The sequence below is a fragment of the Macaca thibetana genome, chromosome 18 (genome assembly GCF_024542745.1).
Source record: "Macaca thibetana thibetana isolate TM-01 chromosome 18, ASM2454274v1, whole genome shotgun sequence".
Taxonomy (NCBI): domain Eukaryota; kingdom Metazoa; phylum Chordata; class Mammalia; order Primates; family Cercopithecidae; genus Macaca; species Macaca thibetana.
This window is the reverse complement of record NC_065595.1, coordinates 13,424,876-13,441,117: the sequence shown is the minus strand read 5'-3', so window position 1 is coordinate 13,441,117 and position 16,242 is coordinate 13,424,876. Positions and strand designations below refer to the sequence as shown.

Here is a 16,242-nt window from a genome sequence, read left to right as displayed (position 1 = left end):
TTCATGCTGTTTTTCATAATGGCTGCACTAATGTACCTTCTCACCAACAATGAAGGAGTTCCATTTTCTCCACATAGACAACAGTATTTTTTTTTTAACTTTTTGATAATGGACATTCTAACTGGGGTGAAAAATATCTCATTGTGATTTTGATTTACATTTCCCTGATGATTAGTGATGTTGAACATTTTTTTCCATACACTTATTGGCCTTAGTTCATAAATTCTTGTTATAAATTTTTTATGATACCAAAAAATAAATAGGAATTGTATTTTTGAAAGTAACCAATAATGTTTCTGGAGTGTTAAATACTGAAAGCCATTTCATTTTCAATCTCACATCTGTGACTCTATCTTAAAGAAATAAATTGGTATATAAAATGTTCTTATACAAAAAAATTATCGATGTATTATTTATTATGTCTAAACTTAAAACCTAATTGCTGAGGTGAGCTGAGTACTTTTTGACATATAAGTTCTCTTAAGTGTTTAAAGATGTTGGACAGGATTATGGCAAATATATTTGGAGACGTGCATGGTAGAAGAACTTAGTAGTCGAAAAACCTCAGGATGTCAAGACAGTAGAGTTCTACATCATGTTGTATTAAAAAATAAACTAGTGTTAACAGACGAACACAAACATATATATATTTTCTAGTTTGTCACTGAAAGAGAGCACAACTTAAGGAATAATTCTGCTTATTTCTACCACTAATGTATACCATAAGTTTCCAAATTTGGTCTTTTATATCAGCCTTCAATTAAGAAAAATATACAATTTGTTGAAAGCTAAGAGAAGTTTTAAGAGTGAATCTCAGGAAACAGAAATAACGAATTGAAGGGTAACTGGAGGTTGAGAATGAAGTTCCACAATTCAAAGTAGTTTTTCAAATAAGTTGCTGAGAGAGGGAAAAGAGATTTGGGATGATAGCAATGAGAGGTTTGGAGTTAATGAGGTTCTTTTTTTTTAAAAAAAAAATATAGATACTGTGTTGAATGAAAATGGGCTAAATGCCCCACTTTTTAAAGACCCAACTGTATGTTGAATTAAAAATATCTATTTTACACACAATGACACCCATAGGCTCAAAGTAGAGGAATGGAGAAAGATCTATCAAGCAAATAGAAAACAAGAAAGAGGCCGGGCGCGGTGGCTCAAGCCTGTAATCCCAGCACTTTGGGAGGCCGAGGCGGGCGGATCACGAGGTCAGGAGATCGAGACCATCCTGGCTAACACGGTGAAACCCCGTCTCTACTAAAAATACAAAAAACTAGCCGGGCGCGGTGGCGGGCGCCTGTAGTCCCAGCTACTTGGGAGGCTGAGGCAGGAGAATGGCGTAAACCCGGGAGGCGGAGCTTGCAGTGAGCTGAGATCCGGCCACTGCACTCCAGCCTGGGTGACAGAGCAAGACACCGTCTCAAAAAAAAAAAAAAAAAAAAAAAAAAAAAAAAAGAAAACAAGAAAGAGCAGGAGCTACTATTCTTCTTTCAGACAAAACAGACAATTGTCAAAAAGGACAAAGAATGGCATTACATAATGATAAAGAGTTCAATTCAACCAGAAGACTTAATTATACTAAATATATATGCACCCAACATTGGAGCACCAAGATTTATAAAGCAAGGTATTGAAGACTTACGAAAAAACTTAGATAACCACACAATAATAACTGGGAGACTTTATCACCCCAATGACAGTATCAGACACAGTAATGAGTTAGAAAACTAATAAAGATATTCAGAACCTAAACTTGACACTTTACCAAATGAAACTAACAGATATCTACAGAGAACTCCATTAAACAACAGTAGAATATACATTCTTCTTATGCCCACATGGCACATGCTCTAAAATCAACCACACACTTGGCCATAAAGCAGTTCTCACATATTCAAAAAGCCCAAAGTCATATGAATCACAATCTTGGAACACAGTACAATAACAATAAAATAAACACTAAGAAAATCACTCAAAACTATACAGTTACATGAAAATTAAACAAACTGCTCCTGAATGACCTTCAGGTAAACAATGAAATTAAGGCAGAAAGGAAGAAGTTCTTTGAAAGTAATGAAAATGTAGACACAACATACCAGAATATCTGGAACACTGATAAAGCAGTGTTAAGAGGAAAGTTTATTAGTCTTAAATGCCCACATCAAAAAGTTAGAAAGATCTTTACTTAATAACCGAACATCACACCTAGAGGAAATACAAAAACAAGAGCAAACAAACCCCAGAGCTAGCATTAAAAAAAAAGCTAGCCGAACTGAAAGAAAAGGAGACATGAAAAACACACATAACATCAACAAAACCAAAGTTGCTCTTTGAGTGAATAAATAAGATTAGTAGACTACTAGAAGACTAACAGAGGGAAAAAAAAGAAAGACAACTGGAAATGTCCAAGGGGACATTACCACTGGCCCCACAGAAATATAAACAACATAGAGGACATTACCACTGGCCCCACAGAAATACAAACAACATAGAGGCTGCATATCCACAACACCCTCAGAGACTCCGTGCACACATAGTGAAAATCTAGAATAAACTGACAAATTCCTGGAAACTTACAACCACCCAAGATTGAATCAGGAAGAAATTGAAACACTGAACGGATCAATAGTGAGTTCCAAAATTGAATCAGTAATAAAAAAACCTACCCAACAGAAAAAGCCCTGAATGTGACGAATTCACAGCCAAATTATACCAGCTATTATAAAGAAGAGGGAGTACTAATTTTACTGAAACGATTTCAAAGATTTGAGGAGGATGGACTCCTTTCTAACTCGTTCTATAAGACGAGCCTCATTCTAATACCAAAATCTGTCAGAGACTCAACAGCAGAAGAAAACTTCAGGCCAATATCCTGTTGAACATAGATTCAAAAGTCTTCAACAAAATAGTAACAAACCAAATACAGCAACATATCAAATTTAATCCACCATGATGAAATTAACTTTTTTCCTGGGATGCAAGATTGGTTTAACATATGTAAATAAATGTGATTCATAACATAAGCAGAACCAGAAACAAATATCACATGATCATGTCTATACACACAGAAAAGCTTTTGATAAAATTCAATATTTCTTCATCTTAAAAACCCTGAAAAAGCAAGGCATATAATGGACATACCTGAAAAAATAATAAGAGCCATCTATGACGAATTCACAGCAAGCATCATACAGAATGGGCAAGAACTGGAAACATTCCCCTTGAGAACTGGAACAAGACAAGGATGCCGATTCTCACCACTCCTATTTAACATAGTTTTGGAAGTCCTAATCAGAGGAATAAGGCAAGATAAAGAATTAAAAGGCAAACCATAGGAAGAGATAATGTCATAATATCTCTCTTCACAGATAATATGGTTCTATACCTAGAAAAGTCTGCCCAGAGGTTCCTAGATCTCATTAAAATTTCAGCAAAGTTTTGGGATACAATATAAAGGTACAAAAATCAGTAACATTTCTATATACTGATAACATCCATACTGAGAGCCAAATCGAGACCACAATTCCACTCAAATAGCAACAAGTAGAATAAAATACCTAGGAATACAGCTAGTCAGGGAGGTGAAAGATCTCTATAATGAGAACTACAAAACTTACTGAAAATCAGAGGACACAGACAAATGAAAAAACATTCCATGCTCATGGATAGGATTAATCAATATTGTTAAAATGACCATAATCCTCAAGAAATTTACAGTTTCAATGCTATTTCTATCAAACTACCACTGACATTCTTCACAAAATTAAAAAAAAATCATACTAATATTCACATAGAACCACAAAAGATCAAAAATAGCCAAAGGAATCCTAAGGAAAAAAAAAAAAAAGCTGCAGGAATCACACTACCTGACTTAAAAGTGTACTACAAGGCTACAGTAACTAAAACAGTATGGTACTGGTACCAAAATATACTCATAAACCTATCAAACCAGTTAGAGAACATAGAGGCCACATATCCACAACCATCTGATCTTCAACAAAGCCATCCATAATAAGCAATGGGGGAAAGGACTCCTTTTAAATAATGGTGGTGGGATAACTGGCTAGGCATGTGCAGAGGATTTAAACTGGACCCCTTCCTTCCACCATATAAAAAAATCAGTACAGATTAAATATTTAAATGTAAATCCTACAACCATAAACACCCTAGGAGAAAACCTAGGAAATACTATTCTGGACATAGGCCCTGGCAAAGATTTCATAACAGACTCCAAAAGTGATAGGAACAAAAATTAAAATTGACATGTGGGACCTAATCAAACTAAAGAGCTTCTGCACAGCAGAAGAAACTATCAACAAAGCAAACAGACAACACACAGAATCGGAGAAAATATTTGCAAACTATGCATCTGACAAATCCAGAATCTATAAGGTACTTAAACAAATCAGCAAGCAAAAAACAACCTCATTTAAAAATGGGCAAAGGATATGAACAGAGGTTTCTCAAAAGAAGACATGCACACAGCCAACAAGCCTATTAAAAAATTCTGAATACCACTAATCATTAGAGAAATGCAAATCAAGGCCACAATGAGATACCATCTCACACCAGTCAGAATGGCTATTATTATGTCAGAATATAACAGACACTGGCAAATTTGCATAGAAAAGAGAATTCTAATACATTGCAGATGTGAATGTAAATTAGTTCAGCCACTGTGAAAAGCAGTTTGGAGTTATCTCAAAGATCTTAGAACTACCATTCAATTCTGCAACCTTAGTAGTGGTTTATATTACTACCATTCAACTTGGCAATCCTAGTAGTAGATTATTAACTATATATTCGAAGGAATATATAGTTCTACCATAAAGACATATGCACAAATATGTTCATCACAGCACTTTTCACAATAGGAAAGACATGGAATCAACCTAGATGCTCATGAACAATGGACAGAATAAAGAAATTTGACACATTTACACAATGGAATACTATATAGCCATAAAAAATGGAATCATGTCCTTTGCCCCAATAGGATGGAACTAGAGGCCATTATCCTAAGCAAACTAATGCAAGAACACAAAACCAAATACTGCATGTTCTCACTTATAAGTGGGAAACTAAACATTGAGTACACATGGATACCAGAGTAATAGACACTGGGGCTTACTTCAGGGTGGGGTGAGAAGAGGGTGAGAATCAAAAAACTGTCTGTCAGGTAGTCTTATCACTACCTGGGTGATGATATAATTTGTACACCAAACCACAGCAACATGCAATTTACACATGTAACAAGCCAGCATATGTACCGCCTGAAACTCAGAGTCAGAAAAAAAAATTTAATCAAAGTTATAATAAAATATCAGATACTAAAATGGAAAATGCCCTTCAAAGACATGTTATAAAAGGTAAATAAGAATATATTATTACTTTGGTACAAAACATTTTGGAATTCAACCTCTTGAGATAAGAATTATTTTAGTTTCAAATTGTATAATATAAAATTGAATGTTTTAGTCTCTTTCATAAAGTCTATAATGTAAAAACTGGTATCACTTGTTTTATGTTTATTATTTTGTGTTTTCTGTATATTAACTTAAAATAAATTCATATTTTTAAAACTTAATTTTGTTGAGTTTATTCAGAATATTTAATCATGGAAAGGTATTGTGAACATATTGTGATGCCAGATGGACTAGGTTAGCACAATGTTTAATGCTATTATTGTATATATTTTGCAGACACTGTTTTTTATTGTCTGCTCTTAGCTGTATATTAAGAATGACTACGTAATATTTAGCCAAGCACAGAAAGAGAAATACCACATTTTGTCACCTTTATGTAGAATCTAAAACAATGGAACTCATAGAGGTATAAAGTAGACTGGTATTTACAGAGGCTGGGGGGGTGGGGCAGATGAGGAAATGAAGATCAAATCTCAGACAGGAGGAGTATGTTTCATGTTTCGGAAGGGGTTCTATTAGACAGTGTGGTGAATACAGCTAATAGTAGAGAATTGTACATTTCAAAATTCCTACGAAACCAAAGTTCAACTGTTCTTACCACAAAAAAAGTGTTAAATATTTGAGGTGATGGATATATTAACTAGCCTGATTTAATCATTCCACATTGTTTTTATGAATTCTAACATCAGTTTATGTCTCATAAATTTATTATATTATAAATTGTTCATTTTCAATAAAAAATAAATATTGAAAATATCCTATAGATTAATAAATTGTTTTAACATGAATGGCATGAATATAGGATAAATTCCTACTGTTTAATTCCCAAAATGAGAAATTTGAGTATATCACCTTAATTATAAATAAAAATGTGTATGGCATAAAACAAATCAGAAGTGTTTTGAGTTTTTTAAACACAGAAGACAGTAAAGTATACCTCCGAGGGTTGTATGTAATGGGTTAAAAATATGTCTCAACTTAAGGAAGGAAAACGGTCATGAATGTTTACGAAACAGTCGTGAATACAGTTAATTCATATTACAAGCTGGATTTAAAAACAAAGATAGGATATCTTACATTTGTAAATCCTTTGAAATTGTTTCCAGATAGAATAAACATACTTTCTTTTAGTACTTAAATGTAACAGCATTTAGTATAATCTAAATGCATGACTGCGATTATTGAATAAATGTGTCTTTATTCCTTAAATTTTAAATTATGTGGACTCTGAAGCTGCTCCAAATTGTCAATAAGTATACAGACAGCTAGTATATGCTGCTGAAAGAGATGAAGTTTATATAAAAAAATTCCTTACTTTATTTTTTAAAAATCTGGCAACCCTAATGTTCTAATATTTTGTTTCATAATGTTTAAGAGTCAGTTAAGTAGTGTCTTGCTGAGATTTTTAATATTTAACTCATCCTTGTAAAAGTCTATTGTTTTTCCTTTTTTATACACAAAAAAATTCCCAATGACATAATTATAATCTCATAAAAATCGTATTTATGAGTTAAGAATTGTGTGTTTTAAACACTGGTTTAAACACACACACACACACACACACACATACAAAATGACAATGCTCTATATCTTTAAAAATACTTTAGATTTCATATAAGTGGTTTTATTAAATCCACCTTGTATAAAATGACATTAAAGTTTTATAAATAATTCATGTGGTCTTGAAATATCAAAGAAGTAGACACATACATTCAAAATTATCTGTTAATAGAGAAATGTGTAGCCAGGTACACATATGTGTATGAAAACATAAATATGCTTATTTATTATTAACCAATAAATTTGAAGTCAAATCCTCATATGCCTACAGAGTTGGGTTATTCTATAAGTATTTGATAAAAGAGAGAAAATAATCAAAAAGCAACCAATGTCTTACATAATCCCCCAAAGAAAAGTCTTATTTAGAAGAAGGGGATTTATATCCACCTGACGAGTGATATTGTAGCCCATTTATTTCTCATCCAATACTATGGGGAAAGAGTTATATTTTGCTTTACCAGTTCAAGAGCAATTTCAAGCACTGTCAAGAAGTATTTGCTTAGTGACAAATGACACTACTCTCTTGAAAATTCAGAGATATATCTATACCTTTTCTCTTTGCCTTTATTATTATTATAGTTACATTTTATGTTTATCTTTATGTTTAGTAGTATTATCTCTTCATCAAAGAAAGTCATATATTCTCCATTAGACCTTTTTAGGAATAAAATAGATGGCAATTTCTCTGACACAATTTAACTATAAAGCAACTTAAAGGCAGAAAAACAGTGACTTTTCTGTGATATATTTATGGTTTGCTCATTTCCACAGGAATGACATTTCTAAATTTTGCACACAGATAAAATGCCTAGGTTACTTTAAGAAATGACTGATGTGCCAAAATTATCCCCACTTTAATACAATATCTTGCAAATTTGCAAATTTCATTTATCATGAAACTTCTTACAATTAAAAAACAGCTAAACTGTGGATCTACTGCTCTGGTATGTTGAAAAGCCACGGTCCTAAAACAACATTTCAAATTTCACTTGTTGTGCCAAAGCAGGATTTCTAAAAACGATGTTTTGCTTTAATCTTAAGACATACTTTGATGATTCTGAATATAATTATTGAATAATTAATGTGACAAATTTTGACAAAAGTATGTATTCTAGAACATGTTTTAAAGTCAGACAAGCATTCTCTTAATGAATCGTATCAGAATATTCAAGAGGGTAGGCATCACTTGAAAAGGAAATTGATTTGTTACACATTTTGACAGGTTTTAGAACATTTAGCTGTATTCTCTCAATTGAAAGGTGGTGAGAGTAGGTAAAAAAAGAAAAAAAAACTCTTTAAGGGTACAGTTTATCTTGTTTTGTTTTGATTTGATTTTAAAGTGGCAAACATCTTTTGCAAAGACACTCATTTTGTAAATCAGGGGCTGTCTTCACCATTGACAGAAAGGATTCCTGAGGGATTATTGTTAGGTTCCATACTTAGTTATGTTTCAACCTCAATCTGTTTCACCAAAGCAAAGATACAGGTGATAGAAGATCATGGATGTTAAAGGAAATCATCGTGACAACAAATTCTTATTCACCAGCATGGTTCTCAAACTCTTGGTTAGGAGCAATACATTCTCATGTAAAAGAAGGTATATAGAAAGATCAATATCTCCTTGTAAACAGTGTAACATATTTGTTCCTATTGCATGACTACTCACTACCATGCTGAACACTGCTATATAATGTTTTAAACATATATTTAAGAGTACATGCTAAGATCATGCATGGCAAAAATGTTTATATTAAGTTATAGATGATCATGTATCAGATTATATGTAGCTCTGTTACGAGAAATTCCTGAAAGATGGATCTGGTTTCTTAAGAATGCATAGGAGGCATCTCTGCACATCATTTTAAAGCATCTTCAATTTATTATAATGTCATCAAAATGTGTTTTTATGTTTCTTGAGGAAATGTACCTTACAAACATTCCAAAGTGAAAAACACACCCAAAAAAATATATAAGTAGAAGACATATGCTTTTAGATATATGCAGATGCGTGTGCCTAAAATTTTAAATATTTCACTGGAGCATGAATAATTTACTAATGTGTGAGACCGTAAAAATCGGATATTTATATAATGATACAAGCATTTCATTCACTTCTAGAAAGACTTGGTGAAGTGGAAAACATATGTAAAGAAAAGGAGAGCTGGTGGTTTCTAAATGACATAAATTGATTGCTTAAAAATTTTGGATAACTATAGACAATAATGAAATGCTTATTCCTTTTAAAAATAAATTTGTTAGTTACTTTATTTGGTCAATATAAATGTTCACATTACATTGAAATTTAAATTCTTTCAAATTAAAAATTATAGTAAGTATGCATGCTGCTAATTACAATATTAAGAATTTGAAAAAAAGAATATATTAATGCATGTAATGTTACTTAATATTGTAACTACATCTAAAACATAAATATATATTACTAAATTTTCAAATATTTTATCTAAATAATGTCTGTCTTACAGATGTATTAATTCAACAAATGAATTAATAGAGCTAAAATATAAATTGACATAATCTGAAGAAAGCCTTTGCCACTTTATTTAGGTATTTTTTGTTGCTAAATATTTCATGTGTTTTTATATTTAATAGATTTATTAAATCCCTTTGGTAAACTTATTCTGAAATATTTTATCATAAATATTAATTCAATTAAAATTACATGTACCAAATTAGATTTGAGACATATGTCTTTTACAGTATCCATTTTCTTAATTTACACTTTTCTTAATTTATACTATCTTTCATATTTGAGAAATTACCCTTTGTGTTATGTATAAATGTTATAATACATATAGGCAAATTAATATGTGTGTACAAATTTAGACGTATATGTGTTTTTATTCATATTAATGCTAATATTTTAATTTTATTGGAATTATTATAATATACTTAAACTTTTTCATATTTATTCTGTATATAAATATTTTTTTCTTCATATACTTAAGGATGACAACTCTAGTGTTCATATTACCTGATATACATGGTAAATACACGATAGATAATAAATAAAACCCTGAACAAAGAAAAATGTGCAAAGAAAGAAAGACATGCAAAGAAAGATTGATTCATTTCTTCTAAGAAACTGGAGAAGTTTTAAATATCCTAACATAAGTGTAACTTCCCCCCCACCTCAACAATCTATATTACAGAGACAGAGAATTGTTCTCACAAATATTTGTTTTGAGAAAGTTCACTACACATCATGCTTTTAAAATTTTTAGAATATTTTCCCTATTTCCTATATAAATATTTTCCATAATATTTTTAGAATATTTTCCTAGCAACAACTTAAGTATTTTTTGACCTATTGACTCATTAAAGATGATGCATGTAGTTTATAATATGCCTGATTATCACAGTCTTACCTTTGTAACTTCAACTTCTAGGAGTTCTGTGAAAACTGAACAGCAGACTTCGTGTTGGACACATGAGGAAGCGTAGGAAAAACTTTCTTCTTTTTGCTTCACAGTCTTCTCAGCAAACTCTCGATGTGCCCCATTGCCTGGAATTACAGACGCTTGTGCTTTTAGTACCACAACACTGTCATTATGTCACTGCTTACTGAATGCTATTTTGGGTTCTCTGAGTAGAGTCATAAACACTGAGGCTTTTGTGCAAAATATCATAAGGGCACTCTGATGCTCGTTCATAGTCTGGAATTAAAATGCAGACAGCTAAGCAAGTAGTATGAGCTGATTATCTTTTCTTTTTTTTTTTTTTTTTCCCTAACAACAAGCAAAAACAAAATAAAGTACTTATTGGCCTGAGTTGATAAAGACAGAATTCAACTTATGTACAAGAATTTTGTAAGTAGAGAGGACATGCCCTCTGTTTGGGGATTAGCTGATGAAACAAATTATCAATTTAAAGCAGACACAAAACTTACTAAAAAGAGAAATGATTGTCCACTGTGTGTCTATGCCTTCTGGCTATTTCTTAATTCGATCAGTTCTCCTCAGAAATCAAGTAAAATACATAATGAGAGAGCAATGTCTAAATTTGAATAAGTCCTTTTCTTTTCCTTGGTTTATTATTACCTAAAATGTTTTGTTTTGTTTTATTCATGTTTATAATTAGATTTTGATATAAGCTATTGTTATTTAATATAAAATACATATGTATTCCCTATGCTGTTTACTCAAGCTGTTATTTAGTTAAAAATCATTTTTGCAACAAACTAGAGAAACATTAAAATATTAAAAATTTCTTAAATTATACCTATTTAAAAAAAATTCTATGTGGATCAGGATTATTCAAACATCCTATTAATTCTGATAGATATTTTGGTCACTATCCTCTTAGTTTTTTCACTTTCTCTTATTTTTTGAGGAAAGAAATGGCAAAAGCTATATGGGCAGTAATTAGGATACACAAGTACACACATATACACACATGCACATGTGCACACACATACACATACATATTCATGCACACACATGCACAAATGCACCTCCTATGAGGTTGTGAATGTTAGGAGGAATCAATAATTTATGAATAAATATTGAAGAGATGAACCTGGGAGAACAGATCTGTGGATAGCAGGAACAGGGTAATGTGGAAAGTTTTTTTTCAGGTTGAAAAAAAACATTTCTAGGTGTTTCAAGATGTTAGTAAATAGGGAAAAAAATAAATTTTACAAAGAACCTCTGAAGTATTCTTATATATTTTCCCCTTCATATTTTTTACAGTATCAAAAAAGGTGGAGATACCTGTTTAAAATATTTATTTACATAATTCACTATTTTATCTATGACCTAATCTAGGATTTCTGTAAGAATCTAACATTTTATGAGACGCCAATTTATACCTTGATGTTTATAAAATATCTAGCTGCACTTAGGATTGCAACCACAGTGTATAGCCTCAGTGCACCTGTAAACATGACGTCCCAAGGGCTTATTTTAGAGCCTAAGGGAGCAAAGGTGGGTCAGCATTTGCTGTCCTGATTATGACAGTACCAACAAAGAGCAATGAGAAGTATAGAAACCACACTGAGACAGGATTCAATTGTCTAAAGAAGGTGCAGTGTGAAGCTACATGTTTTATGTAGAATATCATTAACAGCAAACTGATTTTATTAAACAGATCATCTATTATCAAACACGTACAGGCACCAGTTACTGTGAATTACTTAAGAAATGCATGCCCTTCCTGGAAGAGGATATAAGGTAAACAGCCGATAGCCTAGGATCCAGCAAGTTTCATCCGCTATGCCACAACCAAGAATGCAGACTTGGCAGTACTTATGGGACTGGTCATCAGATAAGCTTAGAGATTACTTCTACATCATTTTCTTTATAACATTTTATATATATATGACTTTTTTCATGTATGGGGGTAATGCATAGTAAGTGAAACATGACTCTATAAGAACAGAGGCTCAAAATTAAATACACTACTATCCATGTGTGAGCCAGGGTTATCATACTCAGAGTTATCTGAGGTCCCCACAGCAGTAAACATGTGGCAGGACGGAGAATTCCTGAAACACAAGTGGTGTTTTATAGCTGTACAGTGACATTCTGGTCTATTTTCACATGCAGTCTGGGGGAATTCCACAGTTATCACCTGCCAGCAGGCTAAGGAGCAGAGCTTGAAGTTGCAGAAGTCAGGATTTTATTGAGTTACTCTAAATAAAAATTTGAATTCAAATATTAAAATTCAGAGCCATCAATTTTTTAAACCAGTTGATTAAGAAATGTATATCTAATGACTAACTGCAGACAAGACTGGCTAATGAAGTATGAGTCTAACTAACTGAGCAGGCAGAAATAGAAAGTCAAATGTTATGCAAGCTCTGGTCTATCCCTTGAAAATGGACGTTCAGAAAGTTTAAGTCTATCTACTGTATATCATAGGTTATACATGTGCCTTCAATTGGATATTTAGGCCTTGTCCAATCAGGTGTGATCAGGATAGCAGAATCTAAGGACTACATCCTTCTCACATGGTCTGGAAGCATTTTAGTTCTTAAAAATATATTAAAGTTGTTTTGGTAAAAGCTTATAATATGTTAATACAGAAACATTTAAAACAAGTATTTACTGTATGCTACCACCATATCAGTGGGAAATCTATTGATTAGCAAGCAGATAGCAAAATCAAACAAAATCAAATCCAAAAATGAATAGAATAATGAAGAAATTCAATGTATGCATAGAGAAAGAAAGTAGGGTTAAGTGTTAGTTGATCCAGTGGCTTCCTCCTGCAGTCAGTTATCTAGGTTCTTGGGCTCTGTTTGGTTCTCCAGCTTTTCCTCAAAGCCCTCAAAAACACTGGCACTTTCGTCTTATTCATCAAAACGATCACTTGTTCTTGTATGAACAAAGAATGGCAACAAGAAAAGCTCAAAATAATTGTCATTCCTGAACTTGAGAGAAAGAATTAGTTGGTAGAAAAACAGATTCATTTCCCCAAATGAATTAGAGTGGAGTGGTTGAATCTAGTTGATAACCAACTAGATGTCCAGTGTTCACTTTAGATATTCATGTAAAATAGCTTTTAAAATGCTGAAAATAAAAATAATAATTTTCTCCATGGATTGCCATTAAATGATATTCTTTTCCAACAGTCCAATTTGCTGTGTTTTCCATTCTGTTTTTAACATTGAACATATATCACAATGATAAATATGGGGAAATAAAAAAATGCACAATGATAGAAGAAACAATAAACAAAATACTCACTAATCTATATACTTCTAACCATGCTAAAACACTTTGTGTCAAAATTACACAAACTTTGCTCAGAGTAAAGAAATATTGTCTTGAATATGGCAACAATTTGTATGGTTTGGAGATTTATCTTTTAAATTCTAGTTACAGTAGCCACTTGTCTAATATAATAAAAAAATTTATTGTCTCATATATATCCTTATTTTCTTATTTTTGTATTCATTTTATTCTTTTTCTTTTTTTTCCTTTTTTTTTTTTTTTTTTTTTTGACGGAGTCTCACTGTCACCCAGGCTGGAGTGCAGTGGGGCGATCTCGGCTCACTGCAAGCTATGCCTCCTGGGTTCACGCCATTCTCCTGCCTCAGCCTCCCGAGTAACTGGGACTACAGGCACCTGCCACTATGCCCGGCTAATTTTTTGTATTTTTAGTAGAGACGGGGTTTCACCATGTTAGCCAGGATGGTCTCGATCTCCTGACCTCGTGATCCGCCCGCCTTGGCCTCCCAAAGTTGTTTTGTTTTTATTTTATTTTCTCAGAAGACTTTTTCCCGGAGCACTATATTGAAGAAATATTTATATTTTTATATATATTTAGATTTATATATTTGCCAAGTTGCAATATAATCTCCATGATAGAAGAAATCCATTATAGTAACTAGCAATGAATAAATCCACAAATAACAAATATGCTCATTAGAAAAATAATTTACTAATTGTCAATACACAAACAACTCCAAATACTTAAGTTCAGACATAAACATGTAGAGGTATGTCAGCCATGTTTTCTGTTTATATTACCAGACTTTATTAGAAACATCTCACCTAGGCACCAACCTCTCTGAAACTGTAGATTAAATTTTACTTTTTCTTTCACAGAACAGTATTAATATGAACATTTAATTTCTGGAAGAGTTTCCATGTTTTTATGAAATTTTGGTTACTTATTAAATTTATAGATCATACACATCAGCATTATAAACATTCTCTCTGGCATCATTTAGAATTGTAATATTATAAAAGATGTGAAGTTATCTATCATGTATCATCTATCTATCTATCTATCTATCTATCTATTTCTCTATAATCTATCATCACCTATTATGTTTATGGAATGCATTGCTCTATGACTCAAAATGATGCAAAGACAAGACTCTGACCAACCATTTATTTGACTACACATGGTTGACCAGCATCTTGTGTTTATATCATTATAATCCCTAGTCTAATGTATTACATAAAGTAAATTTTTATTTAAATAAATTGTTATTGAGACTTGAGAAATCACAGGGTTATTGTAGTAATGTAAGGGAGTTACTTTGTACTGTTCTTGACAAATAACTTCTATATTATTATTACTACTAAATAATAATTGCTATTGTTGCTATGCTTAATGGTAATAATAAAGATAGTAGTAGTTGGTAGAAAGATGAAAATCATATTTCCAGTAAAATAATAGATTTAAATCAAAACAATATATTTAAATAATGCATTAAAATAATACATTAAAATTAAAATAATTGATTTAAATCAAAAGTAGAGAATAATGCAGTATTAATATATTAAATAAACAGTGTTTCAAACTATTTTTACTCCACATTATTGTAAAACTATGTGTATGTATAAGTGTATATATATTTGTATCTATGTATATATTACACACCACCCCATATATATATACATATCAAACCAATCTTATTGAGCTTTTCTTCTAGTTTTAGAGTTTCAGGTCTATGTCTAAGTCTCCAATTCATTTTGAGTTGATTTTTGTATAATGTCTAATTTCATTTTTCTGCATGTGGATATTTAGTTTTCTCATCAACATTCATTGAAAAGACTATCTTACCCATTATGTGTTTTTGAAATAGTTGTTGAGATTCAATTAACTGTTAATGTGTGGATTAATTTCTGGGCTCTCTATTATGTTCCATCAGTCTATGAGTCTGTGTTTATGCTCATACCATGCTGTTTTGATTACTGTACCTTTATAATGGATTTTGAGATCAGGTAGGATGATGCCTCCAGCTTTTCTCTTTTGTTCTCAAGATTGATTTAGTTATTCAGGGTCTTTTTTGGTTCCATTCAAATTTGGGGGTTCTTTCAATTTCTCTGAAATATATCTTTGAAATTTTAATAGGGAATATATTGAATCTGTAAATTACTTTGGGTAATATGAATATTTTAACAATATTAACTCTTCTCATCTATGAACATGGTGTTGGTCAACAGGCATATGAAAAAAAAAAAAAAAAAGCTCAATATCACTAATCATCAGGAAGATGCAAGTTAATAGCACAATGAAGTATTACCTCAGACCTAGACTGGGTTAGGTTAGATTGGCCATGAAAAAATACAAAAGATAAAAAGTGTCGGTGAGGATGTGGAGAAAAGGGAACTTTTGCACACTCTTGGTGTGAAAGTAAATTAACTCAGTCATTATAGATTGCAGTATGGAAGTTCCTCAAATAACTAAAAATAGAAATAACATATAGTCAGCAAACCTAGTACTGTGTCAATATCCAAAGAAGCAACAAATCAGTATGTGGAGGAGATAGCTGCACTCCCAT

At 31.9% G+C, this 16,242-nt stretch overlaps 1 protein-coding gene across 3 annotated transcripts in view; it reads right to left on the bottom strand.

The window, feature by feature from the left end:
* Positions 1–10,595, bottom strand: part of CDH19 (cadherin 19) — a 103,124-nt gene extending 92,529 nt beyond the window's left edge. For 2 of the 3 annotated variants that reach the window (XM_050767122.1, XM_050767124.1), the window contains exon 1: positions 10,370–10,595. The gene's annotated coding sequence lies outside the window, so the exon portion shown is untranslated. Of the gene's footprint in view, positions 1–3,138; positions 3,285–10,369 lie in introns of all 3 variants that reach the window. The other variant, XM_050767123.1, reaches the window with a different exon arrangement.
* Between the last annotated feature and the right edge of the window lie 5,647 nt (positions 10,596–16,242).